This window comes from Parus major, chromosome 12 (assembly GCF_001522545.3).
Source record: "Parus major isolate Abel chromosome 12, Parus_major1.1, whole genome shotgun sequence".
NCBI classification, from domain to species: Eukaryota; Metazoa; Chordata; class Aves; order Passeriformes; family Paridae; genus Parus; species Parus major.
Window position 1 is genome coordinate 5,138,216 of NC_031781.1, and position 22,860 is coordinate 5,161,075.

At 42.6% G+C, this 22,860-nt stretch overlaps 1 long non-coding RNA gene across 6 annotated transcripts in view; it reads left to right on the forward strand.

Annotated features, from left to right (window-relative positions):
• Positions 1–13,147, forward strand: part of LOC107210355 — a 39,560-nt gene extending 26,413 nt beyond the window's left edge. For 5 of the 6 annotated variants that reach the window (XR_004499239.1, XR_001523912.3, XR_004499243.1 and 2 more), the window contains 2 exons: positions 91–1,547; positions 2,759–13,147. This is a non-coding gene — a long non-coding RNA (uncharacterized LOC107210355). The remainder of the gene's footprint in view (positions 1–90; positions 1,548–2,758) is intronic. The other variant, XR_004499242.1, reaches the window with a different exon arrangement.
• Positions 13,148–22,860: the final 9,713 nt, after the last annotated feature.

The window sequence follows — 22,860 nt, forward strand, 5'->3', positions numbered from 1 at the left end:
GTTAGAGCATTTTAAAGAAGTTAGTGATTACTGGGGTGGAGACTAATAGCATGGTGCTTTCTAATTTTGTGTTCATTTCATGTTTTTTAGGACAAAAAACCGTATACAGCTGTAAGGAGTTGGTTCACACAGAATTAGATGTGCTGAAGCTGCCACCTGATGTTTCCTGTTGTTACACTCGAGGCCTCTGTGTGACATCTGCCTCTGAACATTTCTGGTCACTGTCCTTATAAATGGGATCATTTATAGAACATAAGGGATAGAGAGTCCTTCCAGGTATGATCTGCTCAGAGTTGCCTCAGATTTCATAATTATTCACAATAATGGCCCATGGACAGGAGATTTCTGTGTGGAAATGCCAGGAAAGTATTTTGAAATTGTGCTGCTCTGTGCAGCATTCAGCATTCCCTAGGAAAGAGCCTGTATTGGCACCATTCCCTTGCACAGGGCTCTTGTCCTTCCTGGCCACTGGCAGAAATGAGTTCACAAATATCTGTATGTTGCACTGGGTTTCCTTCCCTCTGAGCCTGAGAGCAAGGAAATAAAATCATAAAATTGTTCCAGCAGCAGGAGTCCAGTGAATGGGTAATTGTCACACAATGTAAAGGTGTTTGAAAGAGTGGAGAAAAAAATAATCTAAATGTTCTCCTTTTACTGGGAAAATGTATTATTATTTATGAATAATTTTTGCTGTTGAAGGGAAGTGTAAGATACAATCAGAGAGACCATAAAAATGAAATTTATAAAGTGTTATTTACATTATATTGGAGAAGAAGGAAGAACTGGCAGGGAGAATTCTGGTTCATTTAAATACAAAATCAGGTTATTCAGAATTGCATTCTTAGATTAACTGCTGTACAAAATTTAACCCATAATTCTTCCTGCAGTAGAAATATGAATCCTGGTGTATGTAGGTGCAGCACCTGATTTGTAGGACGGGTGATCTATAAAGAAAGATTTTTGCCTTTGCTGTTTCAGTCTGTTAGTAGTGGAGCATGAGCAGGCACAAAATGTCATAATCTCAGATTTTTGCACTTTTATATTTTACCATAAAATTAACTTCTTTCTCAGATTGAAGGGACTGGACTGTGCTGAACAGATTAGGGTCTGTTAGGATGAAGTAACCCTGCACATCCATTGAAGAGATGAGCACTCAAAAGGGGATTGTAGTGCTGGAAATTCTACCCAGGAAAACATAACTATGGCCACGAATAACATTTTCTTATCTCTTCCTATTGACAGAAAACCAGCCCAAGTAAAGTAAATTTATAGCATATCAGATCCCTGCCAAGGGAAAAGTGTTGCCTTAAATCAGCTCAAACCTGATCTTTCCACTGGGAAAAGGAGTTCCTAGAGAACTGCAGATTTGGTGGGTGCTTTCTGCTTTTCAGGACAAATGACAGTTCCAAAGAAAAGGAAAAAGCCTTGGATTGGAAGTTTGGGTTTTGGTAAAGATTCTGAAGTTCTGGTGAGAGCTGGAGGAAGTTTTATGTTCTGACACAGCAGGACAGAAGCACAAGGATCAAACAAGGACTGTGCAGAATGAGGTGCTGCTTTAGAAACATCCAAAATATTTTAAATAAAATAATATTTTAATAAAGTATTTAAAATACATTTGGTTATCTGTTTCCCTTGACAACCTGCTCCATTTGCTGTCGTGATCAGCTGCTTCCTCAATCCCTGCTTTGATGTGTTCAGGGGGAAATTCCAACTGCTGCTCTGGGTTCCCTGCAACCCTCCATGTCTGTGTGTGTGTGTGTGTAACCATGCCTGGGGAAAGAATAAAAGGAAAAGCACTTTTGCTTTGCATTTTAAGAGCAGTTCCTCCTTCTGAATACTGAAATAAAGCCGATGGATAAAAGACAGCTCCATGTCAGAACCTCCTGAGCCACAGGCTGGTGGTGCTCAATGCTCAGACCCTCTGGATGCCTGATTTCCATCTGCACGTGAGGCTGAATGCCACAGTCTGCAAATATCCTAAAGAAAGGTCTGGGAAGATGAGGAAGCCTGGATCTTATTCACTCAAGAAACAAGATTCCGAGTAGCCCATGGATAAGGCTGCATATAATGAAATGTCTGCACAAAACAAACACAAGAGTACAACTCCTTTTTACCATTACAACACCCCACACAGAACACAGATGTCGTGAATAATTGGCACAGTGATATATCCCCAAATTTATGGTATTGCACAAAGTTTTTCACTGTGAGAGTAAACACAGGGGATGTGTTATCTGTCAGGGGTAAGAGGGGACAGTCAGGCTCAGAAGCTGGAGATCTGGAGCAGTCCCTCATGTGAGCAATGTCTGCAATCCAGGGAGAAAATGAAACACTGCCAAGTGTTTAACAATAATTCATTTTATTCCAGCATTACTCAGGGCCTGTAACTCAGTGAAATATTGTTTGGAAAGTCGATTGTTCAAATGGGTGTGGATATAAAACCAAAGAAAATTCTGCCCTTGGAGGCAAGGCTGTAGTCCCTAGTTTCAGTTAGAAGAAAATAAATAGTAACTATTACTCTGCAGCCTTTTGAGAGGTTTTTGTGGTCTTAAATCCATGAATGTCTGTGTGGGGGAATAAAAAAGGAAAAGGTAACCTGCTTAAGATAAAAACAAGTTCTGAGAGTTTTCTCTTCTAATTCTGGCTCAAAACTCCTGCTGAGCCTAAAGTAAACATTGTGATATTGGAAGAAACCAAGTAGGTTCTTTGGGGTTTTCTTACACTCATTATTTTTATTTTTCCTTTTGTCTTTTTTTAGATTTTCCTGGGAGCACCTGCTAGTCCCTGCCTATATGACCTATGAGCTGTGGAATTTCTCTTCCTTTTTTAAAGCTCATTCTTTCCAGAGTTAAAAGGTTCTGGTTACTTCAGAGACAGAAGTCAGACCTTGCCATGTTTTGTTCAGAGAATGCATCCAGAACTCCTCAGGCTCAAGAGTTCCAGGACACTCCATGAAGTTCCTTAGAGGAGGGTGCTTGATGGCAGAATACACAGGAATTAAAGGAGAAAAGGTCTGGGTGATTCGTATGGTTTGAAAAATGGTGTTGGCTTACAACTTCTGTACTTAGTCTTGAAAAAAATCCTCTGAAAATCAAAACAGAACTTGGGAAATTCAATTTAAATCAGCCTGAGAAGCCACGAATTGAGTCATCAGCACTGAAATGTGAGTCACCTGTTTGCCAAAACATGCAAAGATGTCTGTTCTGTGTTAGAGCAGAAATTAACCAACACCAGATTTGAAAAACTGGCAGATCTTATCAATACTTCCAGATAGCACGAGTGGAGATAAATACTTTAGCTGAAACCTGAAAGGAGGAAGTTGAAGCTGCTCCTCATTTTCCCCGTGGACCATTGCTTTACTTGCTCTCAAGTATAATCCTTTTCAGCACAATCAAGCTGTTTAAGTTTTCATTTTTTAACATTCAATCCACTTTGAAAATTTTCAAGATGGACTTCAAATTCAGTTTGGTTTTGGTATTTTGAGGGCAGCATGAGGAGTTCTTATAATAATACTATTTAAAATGATTGCCAGCTTTTTTACTTTGGAGGCATTTACAAAATTCCAAATTGCTACTTAAAAGTGCAAATATTTACATACATAGATGAAAATCTGGCTATAATTTTTATTTTGCAGACCACATTTCAGAGCCAAGACATGAAAGAAATGGATTCCTGGGCTGCAGAGTCAGATTGGTTTATTTCTTGCTAATAAATTTCTAACAGTGTACATATTTACTGAGATCTTCAAAATTAGCCTTTTCTGGGAAGGTTTGGAACATCAGCTGTCAGGCTGTACTTTAGAAATCTAGTTGTGTATTCTATTTACCCTCAGTCCAAGCAGATGCTGTGGGTGGGATCCCTGCCCATGGTAGAGGGATTGGAACTAGGTGGTCTTTAAGGCCCCTTCCAACCCAAATAATTCTGTGATTCTATTTCGAGCTCACAAAATGACAAGTTCTTAATCTTTATGAATATTCTGGGATCATATAGTTAATTTGTCACTATTTCTATCCAGTTAAGTACAAACTTATATGCTGAATGGAATTTTAGGGAGGTTCCTTTGTCTTTAACTTTTGCTAACAATGGTGTGTGTGTGTGTGTGATAGCTCAGATTGGAGAGTGGGTATCTAGCTGAGTAAGCACACCTGTCTGTCCTTTTCCTTTTTATAAAATATTCACCCATCTAATCATTTTTTGTCTTGGAGAAAATGGGAAGAAACTATCCCCACTGAGCTTTAAAGACTGCTGGTGCAATAAACACTCAGCAGAAAGTCATCCTCAGTGAGTGGGTACATTCGAAAGGTTATGAACTGAAAGAGAAAAGCAAAGTCCTAAATTGGATTGCTGGCAGCAGTTCCTCATGTTTCACTTAAGCCACTTTAGGTAAAATGACTTTCCTTTTTGTTTGCCAGGAAAAACAAGATGCTTTGTTTAAGTTCATTACCTCTAATATTTTATAAGTAGGTGGGTACAGAGCTATGCTCTGTTTTCTGTGACCTGGGCTCTGAGATGAGAGTGTTGTCGTCTGCAAGTCGCCATTCTGTGCCTATTTGGATGCAGAGCATCCATCATTGTGCACAGACTCTCTCTGAGCTTCCATTTGTAGCCTCTCTGTGCTTGGGTTTGCAGCCCCAGCAGCTGTGCTGCCTAAATAGAGGGGAAAGGCTTTTTTCTGCCACTTGCTTTTATGCTTTGCTTCTCAATGTTAGGTACAACCGAGGTGTTTCTCTCTTGGGTCATGAGTAAGGTCAGACTGAAAGCACAAGCATGGTCTGTGCTGACCGCCCCAGGTTCCCTGCTGCCTGTAGAGGTGTAGGAGATGGTTTTGCTGGCAGGCACCTTTCCTATGGCTACAGGGGACAAAATGCCCAGTGGTATCACCTGTATGGACTGGTATGTCCACAGCACACAGATATTCTGCATCAGGCTCTGCCCTGTTTGCCCCCTGCCTGAGGCTGGCTGCTCACTGCCATTCTGGACACCAGGCTCTTTGGGGTGATTCTTCACAAGGAATTACTCCACACCAGAACAAGGTCCTTTCCCTGCAGGCAGGTCAAACTCAGATGTTGCTAAAGATCTGAGACTTGTCCCAGATTGTCACTAAATCATGGCTTTTCTGAGGAACAAAAGCATTTTTAACTCTGCTCCTGGTTTTCTGTGGCCACATCTGGTTTAGCCTGGGTGCAGCCACACTGGAGGTGCTGCTGTGGGTTCCTGCAGAGTTGTTCCTGGGGAAACAGTGCCAGAGGCACCTCACTGATGCCAAGGAACCTTCAGGACACAAGGGAGGGTCCTGCTATTCTACATTAATCTCATTTCAGAGAGAAATTATTGAGACAAGAGTATCACAAGGAATAATGGAGGGTTAAAGAGCAACCTCTGTGAAAAGGGTATGAATAACCTGAGGAAGGCACATCAAAGTGCTCTCTTGGGCTAAAAAGCAGTCCAGCCTCATCCAGAGACTGTAAATAATATTGCCCCCAGGGTTCTGCTGCTCAAGAAACAGTACAATAAAATTCTTTCTGCAGACCACGGGCTCGATTTGGATGCTGGTGTTATTGCAATTTCCAGAAAGTTTAAGTGCTGCAAAGACAGTGGAAACTCAGCAGTTTGGATTCTTCCTGGCTCCTTCCCCGAGCCCCCCACAAACACAGTAATTGCAGCTGCCCAGGACTGGGACTGTGGGCCAGAGCAGCCCCAAGCCCTCCCCTATTTACACAGGGGCCAGTTTCTTTATATGAAAAACAGACCAAAACAAAACCCCACAAAACAAAACAAGTAAAACTGCTTCTTTAAGGGCTCTTTCTTCAGTTTTAGCATCCTCTAAATGACTCAAATGGGCTTTATAGGCAGACACGAGGCGCGCTGTGGGTGAGGATTAAGCAAGCCGAGTTTAATCCTACAAGGAATAATCAAATGTGGAAACACCCTGTTCTGTCCCCTTGGGGGACATTCAGTGAGCTGCCGTGTTCAGAGCAAGCTTTGTTGCTGGCTGGAGCCACCTCCTTGCTGGTTTCCTCACTGTGCACAAGTTGATGCAACCCTGCCTATTAACTTTTATTTTATGTTCTGTATATTTTTATTATGAAAGAGAGCAGGGAAACCAGTGTGCTTGGCTAATCAGGTTTATTTATATCCAGCCCCGATGCTGCCATTATGCCTGCAACACACACAGTAAAGAACTGGGATCTTTTGCCTTTTTCTGAGAAAAACACCAGGTATTTAAGGCAAGTTGGTAGGGGACAGGGTGAGCAAGTTTTATTTTAGAAATGTCACTCTGTGCTACCTGGAAATTGAAAACATCCATTCCAGGTATCTTTGAGCATTTGGAAATTACTGTCACCTGAACGCTTTGACCCAAGCTTCACACAGAAGGCAAAAAGAGTAACAGTAACTAAGTGAAAATGAAAAATTAATTGTCTTTTTCTCCCTGGAGAAGAGATCCATTCTGCTGGAGCTGGATAACACTTGGAAGCTACAGAGCTCCTTTTCATTAGAGAAATGAAAGGCTCATCATCCCTAGAGCTCTTAATTAGGCACCTTTTGCCATTCACAAAAATCTGTGTCTCTGCTGTCAAGTCCTATTTGTTTTAAAAATTGATTCATTCTCTTCAGTTCTTTTGTTGGGCAGCAGAAATGGATAGACCAAATGAGTCCAAACACTTTGTAAATTGTAAGAGGTTTAATATAATCAGCGTGGCCACGCCAAGCTCAGAGAACAAGTGTACAGCAATGCTTTGGTGCCACAGGCTCACAGAGCAATAACAAAATCCATGTTCAAAGCAGAGAGGGCTACAGAGGACAGGAAAAAAAAGTACATCTGGAGCATTAGCTCCCTGCAGACCTATATGGTACTCTTTCATTTATGGTGGCTATTAATTCACAGGAATTACGTATCACTTAGGTAGGGAGGGTCAAAATAAAAGTGTTTGGGTTTAAAAATATTCAGACTGAATGGTTTTTAGTGCAGGTTTTCTGGTGAGGAGTGGTTTAAGCCTTTTGTTTAAAGGAGATGGAATTTCTTTTTCACCACCACCCAAAAAATAACATCTCTTAGGTGTTGAATATAAATTTAAACCGAGATCATCTGTATTTGTAAGCCTTCCTTTGAAGCATTTCTCCTTATGATAATATTCAATATCTGTTTACAAGGTTTTGATTTCATGCAGGAAACAACTGCTTTTGTACAAACATGTAAATCTATATATGAATGTGAGTATTTGCATATAAATGTGTCTTCTACATTATTTTTTTGTTTTAAAAATCTCAGTCAGCCTTGAAACAGGAACAAAACAATAACCATCACTCATGTGACCTGCCTGACTGGAGCTCATCAGTGAACCCAAGCAAAGCTGATGCTCCTCCATCATGCAGGAGGCTGAGCCTTCCAAGAGTGGGGTTGCTGCTTTCCAGGCTGAGAAGATTCTCCAGTTACCTGCATTTTCAGGTTTAGATGATCTTTTCAATTCATAGCACTAAATATGCAGAAGGCTTTGTTGCAGAATTTGGTATAAAGACTCCAGGTTTTTTCCAAAACTTATCTTTTAGGCTTAAAACTACTATAAAATTGCTCTTTGCATAGTTAGAGGGGCAAATGGCCCATTATTAATCAGTGTAGTGCATTTTGGAAGGTGGATACAGGGAAAGGTAAGTATTTCTTTTTTGTGAAAGCAGTACTTTCTGGGGAGAAAGTTTTAAATAAAGGCCAGCATGATTAGAGGAAAAGGGTAGATATAATTGATTCAAAGTCTTACAGGAGTAGTTTTCATACTGATTCTCTGATTATCTTTTCAGTACATACATCTTTCTCTCTAAAAGTGGTGCCAGTTTGAGTCACTGCTTCCTGTGTTTTGTAGCTGCACAGATGAGCTGTGCTGGGAGAAAGCCCCAAAGAATTTCCCCACGTGCACAGGAAGGATTACAGACCCTGTGTTAGATGCATGATGTATCCTTGCAAGCTTCACCAGCCAAATTGTGCCAACACTGGTGTCTCAGCTATCACTGTGGGGTTTTAGTCATTTTTTTCCTCAGCCTGTTAAAGAAGTTGTCAACAAAAGTAGCAGTGTATTAGAAATAGCTTAAGAAATTATAAAAATGCTCACCTCCCAAATTTCTATTTGCTGTTGCTGCTGGCATTCACATGAGATCCAAGACAAATACCTTTATTTAGTTGAGTAAGGCAGGATTTTCTTTTTAGTTCCTTCTTTTCCAAAGATAAGCAGGTCTGACTCCTATTTTATTGATTGAAAGTTGAAATTTCCATAACCATGCTGAGAGTCTTGCTGACAGAGCAGTGTAAGCAAATTGTCTTAGAGGTACTCCCTTCCCAGAGGATGGAATCGAAGAGGATTTATGGAAGAGCTTCACACAACAAAGGAGTTTTGCTCTTTCCCACATGTAGACAGTGCTCACAATGCCCAATTCAGATTGCTGAGTTAGATCATGGCCATTGCCAACAAGGCCTTCTCAAAGGCAGGTGCAGCATTTCATGCTCACATTTTTTGCCCAAGGTTGCAGAAGTCCCTTCAGTCTGTATTTTGCTTACAAACATGAGAGATGATCCACACACGTACTCTGCATTTGCACTGGATTAGCTGTAATTAGCAGCACGAGTTCTTTTGGGTGATGACAGTGAAAACATTAAACATCAGGGCCTGCTGGAGCTGTGCAAAACCCAACAGAGGCACCCTGTAGGCTCTTAACTTACTTATTTACCCTGTAAGAATCTCCTTGGGTCTCCACCTGTGGAAATGCAGAGTGAAACTCTACTCAGAAAAGCAGTTTCATCTGGTGGTGTAGCAGGGCCAGGCATCTGCTGTGTCAGAATGAAAATGTGACACATTGTGTTCAGCCAGACCTGAGATGAATTTTGAAAATTGCTCAAGCTTGGAAAGCTTCACATGGTTTGGGAGGAGAATGAGCTGCTGAAATGCTCAGCAGCCACTGCAGATCTCACACGTGTGTTGAGCAACACAGGATTAACAAATCTTGGGCCTGAGAGAGAAAAGTCTTTGGGGGCGAGTATGAACCATGCAAAGCCTCTTGTTTGTATCTGGGCATTGGACAGCTCCAGTAAACCCCTGAGTAGCTGGCAAAACAGTATGAAAATCTGCAGTTATTTCCCTTTCCAGCAAGTTTGTTTAACCCCTGACAGAATCACTCCAGTAAAGGTGAGGAGTCTGGTCACGGCTTGTTTTTAAATTTTAATCAGTCTTTGAGCAGTTAGCTCAAAGCTGTGTTTACAGTTGAAAATAAATCATGATTTGGACCTTTCCATCTGAAATTAGGACACTCAGGTTAGCCCTGCTGGTGACTGGGAGAGCCATGGTGAGTGTACCCATGAGAAGAATCTGAATTCCAGTTTTCCCTTCCTGTGTGCAGCACTTCCAAAGCTCCAGCACTTGCAAACAGCTGTGTTAGCACATCTGGAACTGGTCCTGTAGGGATCCATCCTGTTGGGGAGCCCTCTGCAGATCTGGGAGCAGAGCCTGGGGCTCAGCCAGCTATGAAATCAAGTGAAACAGCTAATTCCTGTCAGGAGGGCACTGCCACTCGTGTTGCTTTGCTGTGACAGAGGAGGTGGTTACAAACCTCAGTTTACATCTTCTCATTTCACTCAGCTCCAGTAATTATTGACAGGTCTAATTGCCACCAGATGGCTGTATTTTAGTGTAGGACAGTATCAAAGACCCCAAAAGCTTCTGTAAATGTACAGCTTTTACCTGGAACCTTAGGAAGGCAGAGAACAGCACGGATGGAAAGCTCACAGAAATCACAGAATCAATTAGGCTGGAAAAGACCTCTGAGATCATTGAGTCCAGTCTATGACGCAACAACACCATTTCAACCAGACCAAATAATGATTTCTGAAACCAGTGGGAATTTTGCTGACAGATACCAGATATTTCAGTATTTGAAAACCAGCCACAAATAAAATTGGCAGCACTCAACTAAATTTGAGCAGGAAGGAAAATGTGTTAGGGAAGGGAAAACAAATGCTCCATTTACATAACAATAAAACTTTATATGAAAAAAGAAGCCACCTGAGAGTGTGAAATACCTTCCAGTACTGCCTGCTCAGGGCAGCATAATAATGCCTGACTTCGTAATCTGAGCTGAGATGTGATGTTGTGGGAGATGCAGAGGATGTGTTTAATCACCCTGTTCTTTGCTAAGTGAGTCAGATAAAAGACTGTGTGAGAACCATAGTCAGAGGAAGGAAGCTATTGTCAGTCCTGGGCACTGAAACTGAATGAGTCTACATTTTTAAAAGTTACATACATTACAGCCTTCTGAAGGACTCATTGATTCAGGGATCCTAAAACAACAGACAATGTTAAAGGACAGCCTCGGAGAGGGACATACAGTCAAACTGCAGCTGTGGGAATGTGGCCATAAGATACTGATTTTGTAGGGTCCTGAAATGATTTGGGCCAACTACCATCTCCATTACTGCTTTAAAACAGAGTCTGAAAATGCCTGTGTTTGGAAGAAGCAATTCTGTGCTGAATTTCCCTGGCAAATCCCATCACTCAGCCTAAGAGAGGAGAAGTTGCTGAACTCGCACACGCAGGGAAAGACAGTGAATTACAGAGGTTTGCAGCTTCATGTGGAGAGAAAATTGCAGGATTCATAAAGCAGTAGCTGGAAGAAGTGTGTACAGATGCTTCAGAGACCTCTTGTGCAAACAGACAACACCTTAACTCACAGATTTAGAAGCAGAATTAACTTTGTTCTTCAGCACTGCTTCTCTTAACTGCTTCACTGCCATCACAGACGCTACTGGAACACCTTCTGGCTGCCTTATTTGGTACAATTGAGTCTAATATCTCCCCCCAAACTAATCACCTTTAGCAGCTCTCACTGGATTTGCTGCCTGGGCCCTGGTACTATGTTCATCTTTTAACTTCCAGTATCTGACAATTAGCTGTTTTCTTCATATTTTACCCTGGACATAGAGGGTAGTACCTCACAGACCTGACTGTATGAACTTGATTTTACACCTTTGTTTTTCAATTTAGACACAGTTGACTCTGGAAAGGATTTATTACAGCATGAAATACCTGATTCAGCAGAGGTAACATCACATGGTGCCATCCTCAATAGCAGAAACTTCCTGAATTCATTTTGAAGTTTATAAAAGACATCAAGTATCAGAATGGTCACTTTTACATACCATGAAGCAGTCAAGGTTACTCGTGGAGCTTACAACATGTTTACTCTTTATTCAGTTCATGCAGAATTCATTGTATTTCAGGGGGGAACTTGACTTTGTACTAGATGAATAAATGTAGACTTTATAGATGGTAACACCTATGTATTTTTTAAAGTTCCTTTCTGTATTAGGGATACCTAATACACACCTACCACAGCCTTGCCAGTTTTATTTCCCTGTCACCCAGGCCTCGTGAGCTATTACTGTATAAATAGATTTTTTTCTTCCTTTCTTCCCTTCCTTTCTTTTTTTTTTTCCTGTCTTTTATTTCTGTAACCACCTGACCACTTGTCCTGGAGGTGAAGGCCTGCCCTGTGCTCCCTTTGTGGGGTGTGTGTCGCTGTGGAAGCCCCCGGAGCAGACGAGGCTGAGGCGGCAATCCCCCACCCTCAGCAGGATGTGCAGCTCACATTAGCAGCTCCCTGGGGAGCAGGGCGCTTACAGAGCCAGCTCGGGCTGCTCCTGTGTGGGACAGCACAGGCCGCGGAGGACACAGGCCACGGAGGGCACAGGCCACGCAGGGCACAGGCCACGCAGGGCACAGGCCACGCAGGGCACAGGCCGCTGCAAGCATTTCTGGGCTCGTGCTGCAAAATGTCCTCCCTGCGCCTGGCAGAAGCTGGGGGGCTTGAAGGAGAATAATTCTGAGGAGAATGGTTTCAGACTGCTGCGGTTTGAAGTTTGTTAGAGACCTGCTGAGCAGCACTGCCCCGTGTTCTCCTGGAGCTGCTGCCCTGCCGGCGTGAGGAGTGACGGGCCAAGGCCCTGCTGTGGGCCCGGCCCTCAGCCATGGCAGCCGCGCTCGCTCGTGGGCTCCTCTCCCAACAACCCCGGCCACGCCGGGCCTTGGCCCTGCCTCTGCCTGCTGCTTCTCACCCACCACCTCCTCCAAGTGCCCCTTCAGACTGTCCTTGCTTGAAGAGCTGCTCTGAACAAGTTCTGTGTGTACAGTCTCTACAGCGCAGCAGTACGGCAGCAGACATCCTCCAGGAGAGCAGTGATGGCAGCAAACCAGAGGCTGCTGTAAGCAGGGTCTGAAGAGCAGGACGAGGAGGTAGAGGAGATGACTCAGATGTGCAGGAGGCTGAGTGTGCACTGTGGTTTTGTTAGTAAGAAAGCTTGTGGCACTCTGAATGCATCTTTCAGCTTTCTGAAGATGCTTTTGATTTGTACAAGCTGAATCAAAGGGCTGGGTGAGCTGGCTGATCATTCTCAGAAGGAAGAGGCAGCTGTGTTCAAGCTCTTCCCCTGACCTGAATTCCTGGTTGGAAAGCAAACCAGTTTGCTAGCTGAAAAGAAAGTGTCAAAGGATACTACAATTAAATTATTTTTTATTTCCACCTATCAAAGAAAATTAAGTGTGAGGGATTAAGTGGATAAATGTATCAAGTAAACCAGCAGTGAAAACAATATACTCCCTTCCTACAACTGTAAACAATTACTGCCATGTGATTTGGAAACTGTCAATTAGCTCTAAGCACAGTGAATCAGAGCTGCTTTCTGGTGTAATGAAAATGGAGCATCTCCCCGTCACATCAGTATAGATTGCATTAACCTTAATGACTCCTGTAAGGCTAAACCTTGTCTTGCCAAGCAGATTGAACACTGTGCCTTGTAAGCTTTGCCTTTAACTTATCTTTGTAAAACTCCCATTGATTCTACTCTAATTTAAACTAGAAATACAGAAATTGTCAGGTCTGAACAGACCACTGGTGCAACTAATTTGATTTTTTGTTGCTAACTGCAACCAGTGATGGATGGGCTCAGGGAAAAGAAGAATGATTCATTCCCTGTCCCCTCCCCTTTTCTCTTTCCACTTGTACCCTTTCCCTAATTTGTTTAATTAAGTGTGGTGTGATTTCTTTACCCCCAGTTGATGACAAGTTTGTGTACTGAAATGGAAATATTAACAGATTTTGTGTCTTCAAACTCCCCAGTACTATTAGAGATATTATTCTTGCTAGTGTAAATGTCAAATCCCACCTTGGAAATAATTCTTCTGTATCTCCTGTATTAAATGGATTATTCTAAGAAGTTTCCAAATCCATTGCCAGGACCCTTCTTTTTTAAAATCATTGAATGACTCCTTTTAGTGGGAGAAAATGTAAATAGGACCATGCTCTCCATGAGCATCACCATCTGCCACATCTCCTGTTTCATTATTAATCTCTGGATAAAGTTTATTTGGTGAATTGAGAGGAGCTCCTCTTAGATGTATCCCAGTGTAACAAAATCCAACCCTGTTTCTTCCAGTCATAGGGAATCTCTCTCTTCATGATGCACTTAAATAAAATTGCTAATTCTTCATGGGGAGAAAGACATAAGCTGATGTCTCAGCTAAAGTAATGTCTTCTTGGTCGAATGGCTGATATATCTTTATTGATTAGCTTCTCCAAAATATCTCTGAAGTTCCCAACCTATGACATAATGAAGTGATTTTTCCATGGGCTGTTGCTCAGTGCTTTAAAATTGGGCCCACAGGGGTTCCAAACTCTGATTTGAAAAGGCAGGTACCAGAAGTTAATTACTTTTTTGTATAAAAATAGGATTTGATTTCAATTTCTGAGATATGTGAGCTCTACTTAGCTCATGCCAGGTCAGGCTTTCTCTTAACTGAATCTCTACCACACATCAGAACAGTTCACCTATGAACACAGCAAAGCCACTGCTCTTGTACCTTATTGCTGCACAGACTATTTCCAATGCCCTGTTGCTGTGGTTTAGAGAATGTGTATTATCAGCTTTATTTGTTCCTCACATTAGGAAAAAAAAAAATCTGCTTTTGAATTAGGAAAAAATATTTTTAATCCTGATGACTACAAATCTGCTACAGTGCAGACTAGAAGGCTCTACTTGTATTCAAGAGGGTAAAGAGTCCTTCAAGCTGGGAATTTAGCTGGGAATCTCTGAGTAAAGCATTTTCCTGCTCAGGTGTGAAGATGCCTGCTGGCATCTTGCCACCCAGCTTTGGAAACCCTGCTATGTTCAAACAGCAGCTCCACTGCAGGCAATGTACTATGATATTTTTTTAAATTCAAGTATAACTACTTTTCCTATCTTTATTCCTTTCATTGGTAAGTTCAAAAGCTTCCCATTCAAGTAAGAAACTAAAAAATAAACAAGTAAGAATGAAGTAGTCATGAGGTTAGCTTGACAGCTCCTAGACCAAACAGGGAAAATATTTAAAAGCTGAGCACCTGCAGTATCGTGACAGAGGAGGGGGAAACATCACAAAAAACACATTTGTGGGAACCTGTGCAAGGTTTTATGGACTGCCAGAGTGTATGGTAACTGCAGGGCTGAGGAAATCTAAATAGTAAGTGAATTTAGGGAAAAATGACAAAATACTAAAGGTACAATTTGTTGGTAAAGCTTCCCTTACTAACAAATATTAAAAATAATTAAAATAAATTAGGAGGCATAAAATAAAGGCAGAGGGTTTCACTAACTACAGAACCTTGTATTTGAAAGTCAGCCTGTATTTCCAGAAGAGGTGTGTGCATGCAGGATTGTGTGGCTTAGTGGTTCCTAATCCAGCTCTCAAACAGCAGCAGAAAGCCTTTTTCTGCAGAAATCTCCTTTGCAGCTGCCCTGTCAGGGGCTCACCCTCCAGATCAGGTGGAGGGAGCACTTCTGAGCTGGTGTCTCCTTTATAATAGGGCCACCATTTCCATAAACTTGTTCTCAATCACTGCAGAGGCCAGGATCCAGAAATTTGGATCTGGCATTAAATGTACCTGGATGATTTTGTACAGTGAAGGAGCTGCTTAGTGTTTGTATATCAGCCAAGGAGTGCTGAGCAGTGGCCTATGTAGCTTGGAGAAAAAGAGAGAGGAGATGCTAATGAATACAAAATTTATAATAATCTTATTAATTTAGAGCCAGCAGAGCTGCTCAGACATGGTGCTTATAGCAGAGCTTTCAGTTGCCAAGTTTGATCCATGTATTTATTTCCTTCTGTCTCCCAGTTCTGATCCTTTTCCCTTCATGCAGTAAATCAGACAGGAAATATCTGAACTTCTAAAGGTTGCCAGATGTTTCTTGTATTAGGTTATTGGGAGGCAATAACTTCCAAAGGGCAGAAGAGTTTTGGCTACCTGATGAATTTAATCAGAAGAGGTGGAAGCGGGGCCGTGGGGCTGGGTGAGGACAGGTCCCATCAGGTGGGCACTGGGGAGCAGGAGAGAGGCACAGCACAGCTGGAGTCCCCTTCTGCAGGGCCTGACTGGGGCTCTGCACTGCCCAAATGGGCTCCAAACCAAGTGACAGGGAAGCTGCTTTTGGCTATCAGAGCCTTGGCCAGCAAAGTGTAGAGTTCAGTTACTACAGCCATATCCTGTATCCTCTGTGCATCACTGGATTCCTTCTTGCTTTCTTTTCCCAATGTGTCAGGTCTCAGTGCTCTAAAATTTCACTCTTGCCAAAACCAAGTGCATGATGACTGAACTGCCATCTGAGCAAGCAAAAAAAGCCCTGTTGTTTAAAGAGATCTCTTTCCTAGTGTACCTCCAGGCCTGTTTGCCTCTTCCATTCACCATCTAGAGAAGGAATCTAAATAAAGAACATAGAAGCATTTCACACTCTTCAAACTCAGTTTCCTTGTCCAAAACTCAGTGTTTGTCCCTCTCAAAATCACATTTTTAGGCTTATAAACTGTCGGTATTAAGCAGTCTATCCAAGTGGCAAATTTCTGAGGGCATTAGAAAGCTGAGGACAGAAACAGCTGCATTCTGTAACTCAAAAACTCTTAATTCTCAATAAACAAGGGGGGGTTTACAAAGGCTAAAGCTTTGTGTTTAGAGAAAGGGTATAACAAAGAAAACATGAAAGGTCTGCACCTTACATTCCCATTGTACATAATGCCATTTGCAAATTTGTCTCCAAAACCAGAAACTTCCAGTCTGAGGAGAACTCCAGTGGTAACAAAGGAGTGACAGCATGGACTGTGGACTGCTCATCACTCCTGGCTGCATCTGCATCCCTACCCTGGTGCCAGAGGGGGACCCTTCTTCCAGAGAACCCAGGGGAGACCCTGCAAACCTCCTGCCTTCCACTGAGACATCCAGAGATGGAACAAGAGCCGTGTTTTAGTGTCTGCCAGAAAGAAATCCCTGCTGAGCTGCTCCCCTGGCCTTGTGCCCGCTCCGTGGTTTCCCAAGGTGCTGAAGGTCCAACCTGCTGGCCACAAGTCCAGGACATCCTCATGCTGAGCCAGGTACTGCTGATGCCACAGGGGCTGCTTTCTGTCTTCCTTAGCTAATCTGCTTCTCACTTTTGCAGCCTCACTAGAAAAGAAATCATTGAGTGTCTCGGTCTGGTCAACTGCAGTTTGTTTGAGCTTATATTTTCTGTTAAAAATGCCTGACTGGTTACCCAAAATAACAAAATATTGTTCTCATTTGTGAAGGCTGAGACTGCTTAAGCAGAGGCTTGAATTACTACTGAAAACTGTGTAACAGACTTTCGTGTAGAGAGTTTGTGTTGTATGCTGTAATTTATTAGTCTCCCAAGGTATGCAAAATTGTTCTGTGACTATTCAGAAGCCATAAAATACATGAAAAAATGCAACTACCCCAAATTTCTGAGATTTCTTTGGTGTATAAAGGTACTGCCATTTCTAAAATGTTTATGTGGCTCTAGGACATTTATTTGCAAGACACAGACTGCTTTAGTAGTACCCAGAGTACCTTAACCTTGGCTGGACTTGACTCTAGGTGCTTCTGTAACACAAAACTACCATCAAATTAAGCCCTAACTTCAGTAATTGAATTTTAGTAGCCAAATTTTATGAAGGAAACAAATTTCAGTTGCACCTGTGTATTTGCAAAAGATGAATTTTCAGTTGTTAAATGTAAGTGTTCATACACAAGCTTGTGCACTCAACCAAACAGAGAAGAGAATCAATATCACCCCTGAGCAGCAGCTCAAATTTCAAATATTCACAGCTTGTAAAGTCGAACTTGTGAAGTTTAATTGACCAGGAATAATTTGAGGACAGTGATCTGTGTGAGCTTCATAGGCAGAATGCAGCTGAGTTATTCACTGGAAATTATTTATTCCACTTTAGAAATTATGGGGCACTTGCAATGGGGCTGTGAATTTGCTAAAAATCTGAACTTTAATTTGCCCATGAGCATTGCATGATCCTCAGCAGAAAAGGAACAGCAATTAGGAGCTTGTTTTCATGCACTTCCCTCCCACCACTGCTCTTCTGAGTAACCTGGCTATCTATCAATAAGCACATCCCTCCTGCCACAGCCCCACAACGTTGTAGCTGTAAAGGAGAAGATTAACAAGGGATCTGTGATCTCTTTTCCTTCTGTGCCTTTCAAGTTCAGAGCAGAATTAACCTGTGATTCTTCCCTCTGCTTCTCTGCAGTGACCAGTGAACTAAATGCCCATTTTTCTTCCTCAGGTGCCAGGGAATATTTACTGTAGTTTTTCCTGTAGAGCCTTGTCCCTTTGGCTGAGCTTAGAGTTTGGCTCATCCAATTTTAGTGCCTCTTTTGTAACCCATGGCAATGCTTTGCTCCTCTCTGCTGTGGTTTAATATTACATGTCTCTGGAAATGCCAGGCAGGAAACAGGGGCTTGTGGGAAAAGTGCTTCTGGGGAAATGGGACAATCTTCAACCTCCCAAAATTGTGAAGAGTGTACTCAGGGACATAAAAGTTCAGCTAAATGAGTTTTGAGAGGGAGAAAGGTAAAGGTAAAGCGAACAGAATTTGGAACATAGACCATACTTCAGTTATTTCTATAAACTTACATCTTGGCTTAATTCTGAAATTGCACATTGTTTAGGAATATTAATGTTGACAGAAATAAAGTTGTTTGGAGGAGTCTGTGACTTAGAGGATCCCATATGAAATACTGTGATATTTCATGCATGTAATCCATCCTCCTCTCCTGGTGTCCAGTTTACCACTTCTGTAAGACTGTGAAATTAATCCCCAGTCAGGCCCCTTCAGGAGCCAGGCTGGGCTGGAGAGACCATCCAGCCACAGAGCTGTTGTGTTTGCAAATCTGGCATCCCAAATTACAGTGTCTGTTCTCTTAAGCTGCAGATACCCAGCAGCTGGTGAGGCTGATACCCTGTAAGGTATCTGTGAACTAGTTAGGGAGCCCAAAGTACAAAAATACCCATGAAATGGAACCCATTCTGCTCAATCCTCACCTCACACACAGGTGTAGGTACAGTTAATGCACAGACACATACTGGCTAGAGGACAAATACAGAGGACAGTGACACTGCTTGAAAAAATGTCACATCCAGACTCCAGGATTTAGATTTTACAGGCAGGCAGCGGTGGCAGAGATCTTCCCTTTTCAAAGGTAAAAATGAAACCTGAGCACATAGCAGTTTCTTTCTTATGTTTTGATCTTTAGGATTTGAGTAGGTTACAAGGCTCATACCCATTAAAAGGGTACACTCAGGGGTCCCTAATTACGAATTATGATGCAGGGGTTCCCTGCCAAGGACATGGCATCCCCACCACCGTGCTCAGCTTCCACCTGATGAATGTTAAGAACCTCTTCATGTTAGAAATCTTAATTGCTGTGTTTGAGAGCAGGTGCTGCAGGCTGTGGGGTGGGAGTGCTGAGCACAGCTGCCTGTACTGGACTGATCCTCGAGCTGGCTCCCTGCTCCCCTCTCTGCCCAACCAGCAGCAATTCAGCCTGCATCACTTGCCTACAGGTACAAGCCAAGCAGCTGCTAGAAATTATAAGGAATCTCTTGTGCTTTGCCCTATTTTTGAGCCCCTTTGTCACTTACCTGTACACAGCCTCAGTATTTAAACAGTACAGGTTTGGTTAGGGCATTTCTGCTTTACTCTTATTTGTTTGAAGGGTTGTCAGTGTTTGTTCCCTGTTGAAATTCTCATCCAGCCTGTACAGCTCAAGTTCCTTGATGTAAACCACCCTGAGAAGTCACCATCTCCATTTTCAGCTCTGCCTCAGATCCCTTTGGCCAGACTGACCTGATCTGTGCAAATTTAAAATCCTAAGCAGCACAGCCCACTCAAACCAACACACCCCATGAGACTGGGCAGAATTATAACAGTGGCCTCAATAACAGTGGTTAAGCAAAGGGTCTACAGAGTGGTCTGCAGAGAACTTCTCTGAAGGAAATAATGTTTAGGGTTTTTTAATTTTATAGGATGAGCCTCCTTTGTTTGCAGTTCTTTACAGCTTTATGCTGCACATTGAGTGAGGGTCCTTCACCAGCTTCTAGACGCTTCTTTCACAAGAAAATGGATTGGCAGGGGCATATTTTTTGCTTGTCACTCCAGGTGACATGACTCCATTGACTTCTGTAGTTCACTGACTGAGAAACCATCAAACCCCAAACGTTTAGGGGTGTTGAGTTTACTAGCAATGTGAAGGCAGACAAAACGAGGCAGATTTCTATCTTTTTTGTACAACTCACCAGGGAGAATTTCATCCCAGCTGTTCCTTATTTTTCTTTTCTTCTGGAGTGGACAGGGTTGTCTTCCTTGGCACTGGCCTTGCTTTCCAGCAGGTATCCCCCACCCTGGTCCCAGCAGAAGAGCTGCTGTGGTCTGGTACCTGTTTAGCCTGGTGCAGACCCAGTGCCCAGAACCAACCTGTGATTGCTCAGATATCCTGTTTGCCCTTGCTGTCGAGGAGTGCTGAGTGATGCACACTCAGTGGTGGCAACAGCGTTCACACATGTGCTTCATTGTGCTCCAGTACCTCAGTTTCCATGGCTACCACAGAAATTGCAGGTTTGCTGTACAAATTAGTAGGAGAGATTCAGAACATCAGCCCATATGCTGCAGCTGCCTGAACCTCACTCTCCTCTTCTGTGCTCAGACATGCTGCTCTCTGTTGGGGCTGCAATGCTGGGTTCCAGCAGGTGCAGCAGACACTGCTGGGCTCTTCTGGGGAAAGTGGGTGCACACACCAGCCTGCCTCTGGTATGGCTCTGGGATGTCAGCTTTTTTGAGCAGGGAAGAGGATCAGCATTTTGATGTACAGCTGAGGGGCCTGGGGGAAGTTTCCTCCCTGGTGGCTGGGTTTTTCTGCCACTCCCCAGGTGTAAAGCAACTGAGTAAAGGCATATTTCAGTATGTGACTGTAGAGCTTTATGCAGAGAGACTGCAGGGAGAACATAAAACCAGACAGAATAGGTAACACAAAGCCCATCCAGACCAGTACCTGTCACAACTGGAGACTGACAGCAGAGTCCACAGGGAGGACTACAGGGATGCAGAGGCAATACTCTTCCTGGGCCAAATAGCTGCAGCTCTGCTTCCCTGAGTCAGAGATGGTATCAGTGTCCCTGTTTGCCTAGTGAATTTTTTTTCCTATTAATTTGCCTAGTTGTCTTTGAGCTCATGTCCAATTTAGCCTCTGCAACAGCTCAGCAACAGGCTCCACAGCTGAGCTGTGCACTGGGTGACCAAACTCCCTGCAGTCATATCCTCCCCAGCATTAGCAGTCCCAGCTCAATTACTTGAAGTCATTTAACAAGTAGAAGCCATTCCATAACTGTGATTACTGCTCATCTTCAGGTGTTTTCCACTTCTAGTAAATCCTTCCTGAGGGGGTTGGTGACCACAACAGCTCACAGCTGTCAAGATTCAGATGCATTGTGGATGTCCCCATTCCTTCCCTGGTACATCCCAATATCTGGATTGTCCCTGAGCACTGAGATGGCACAGTCTTCGAGAATACAAATATTTCTTTCTTTACTGGTAGCTCTAAAAGCAAAACCCATCACTCTGTGCTGACACAGCTGTCTGCTTTGAGGACTCAGCCAAACACCTTCCTTGGAACCAGCCCACCCCTGGCATCCCCTAGCCAGTGAGGTTAAGAATATGGCTAGACCAGACTTTAGACTTGTCAGGTAAAATTTTTTGTTCACACTCAGTGTAAGATTCCTCTCCACAAAGTATTTGTATCAGCATGATCTTTCTTGGAGGTCTTGTCTTTCACCAGCTCTCTGTGGAGAGCAGGACTCTGCAGGATTCTGCAGCAGGAATGAGTTACCTGTCTTGGGCTGTTTCTAGTGGGCATTTCTGCACTATGCACTTTGGTGGTCCTCCAGCTCTGCCATCCCACAATACTTTGCCTACCTAACTACTGCATGAGAAATCTTCAAACCAGAAATTCAATCCTCTACCATGATGTAGCTCAGCTTGAATTTTAGGCAGTTTGTTGACCAGCATTTATTTGAAGTGAAAGGTAACCTGAATGGGGCAGTTCTGGTGCTCATACAAGGCTTTCCTGTTGTTGCTACTCACAAAAGGTTCCAGAGGGAGGTAATTTTGGCAATCACTGAAGGAGACTCATCCCATTAGAGCCTCTGAGGTAACGTGGTCACAAAGAGCACTCAGACCAAATTCCTTGCAGTGTGTGCATTATGCCTGGCACATTCAGCCAGCCAAGGAATGTGTTTGTCTGGTGATAATCAGATCAATAGGGTGTGTTATTACATTTCAGTGCGTTATTGCAGTTATTAAATAGCTTTCCCAAGGATTATGGAATAGCTGTTTTTCAGTAATATGTTCCTTGATACCACCTTGACAAAGAGTTCATGAGAATTTTTAAAAGGTCTGTTAGCAACATTCCAATTTAGGTAAGTATTGTGGTTGAATTCAAATCATGAATAAAATATGAAATAGATTAAGAAAGATGAATGGAGTGTTGAAAGAAGATCCAAAATCTGTTTTGGCTAATGCTCATAGCATTAATTTTCTAGAACTGCTTTCTTCACACACTGCTGACTGAAAGTGCTTCATCCATTCAAATATCTACACTGCCACAGACAAGTTTCTTCTACATTTTTATCTTTTACTGACTTGAAATTGAAGGGAAGTGACCATATAGGATGGCTTCTCAGATACATAATTCTAGCATTTAAAGAAATTTAACTCTGCCCTGTGAAGTCACATAGCACATGTTTAAGATGGTTGAAGATTTTGCCTCCAGATTAAAATAAGCTACATTAGCAATGTGGCAATTTCAATGTTTTCTTCTTTTTGTGGTAGGTCTAAGTGTGTCTTTGCAATATTTCATACTTAAAGATTTCTTTTGAGAGAAATTCTGACTTGGATCACTTGCATTATCCTGTAAGTAACACAATTTTACTGTCAGGAATATTTTCTTTTAGCCCTTATGATAGTGTTCTTTGGGGATTTACTTAGTTTTGTGTATTCTGACTATATCTGCTGAAACAATACCATGGACTGTTTCTAGCAGTTTGACAATATATAACATTGACCTTGCTAAGAAGCAAGAGTATCCTTTCTCTGTTTTCCAAGATTAAGAACATCACCAGATTCACTCACTAATATTACTGCTGCCTCCCCTAATAATGTATTTGTGAATTTGTCCTTCAAGTTTAATGGAGGACAGTGCTAGCAATCTGGAAAATCTGGCAACATTACTCATTGTAAAAAGCCTATTTACATATATTAAAGATGCCTTGCTAAAGTTTAACAACTAGACCTCCCTGAGCAGCCCAGCATCACTGAGCCTCTCAGGTACCCACACAGCACTCAGCTTGTCTTTGCTGCCTGGGGAGGTTAATTTATGCAGCTGAGTCAGCTAATCATCACTGCAAGGAAAACACATCCACATGTTTACTGTAAAGCACTGAGATCTTTGGACAGGGACATT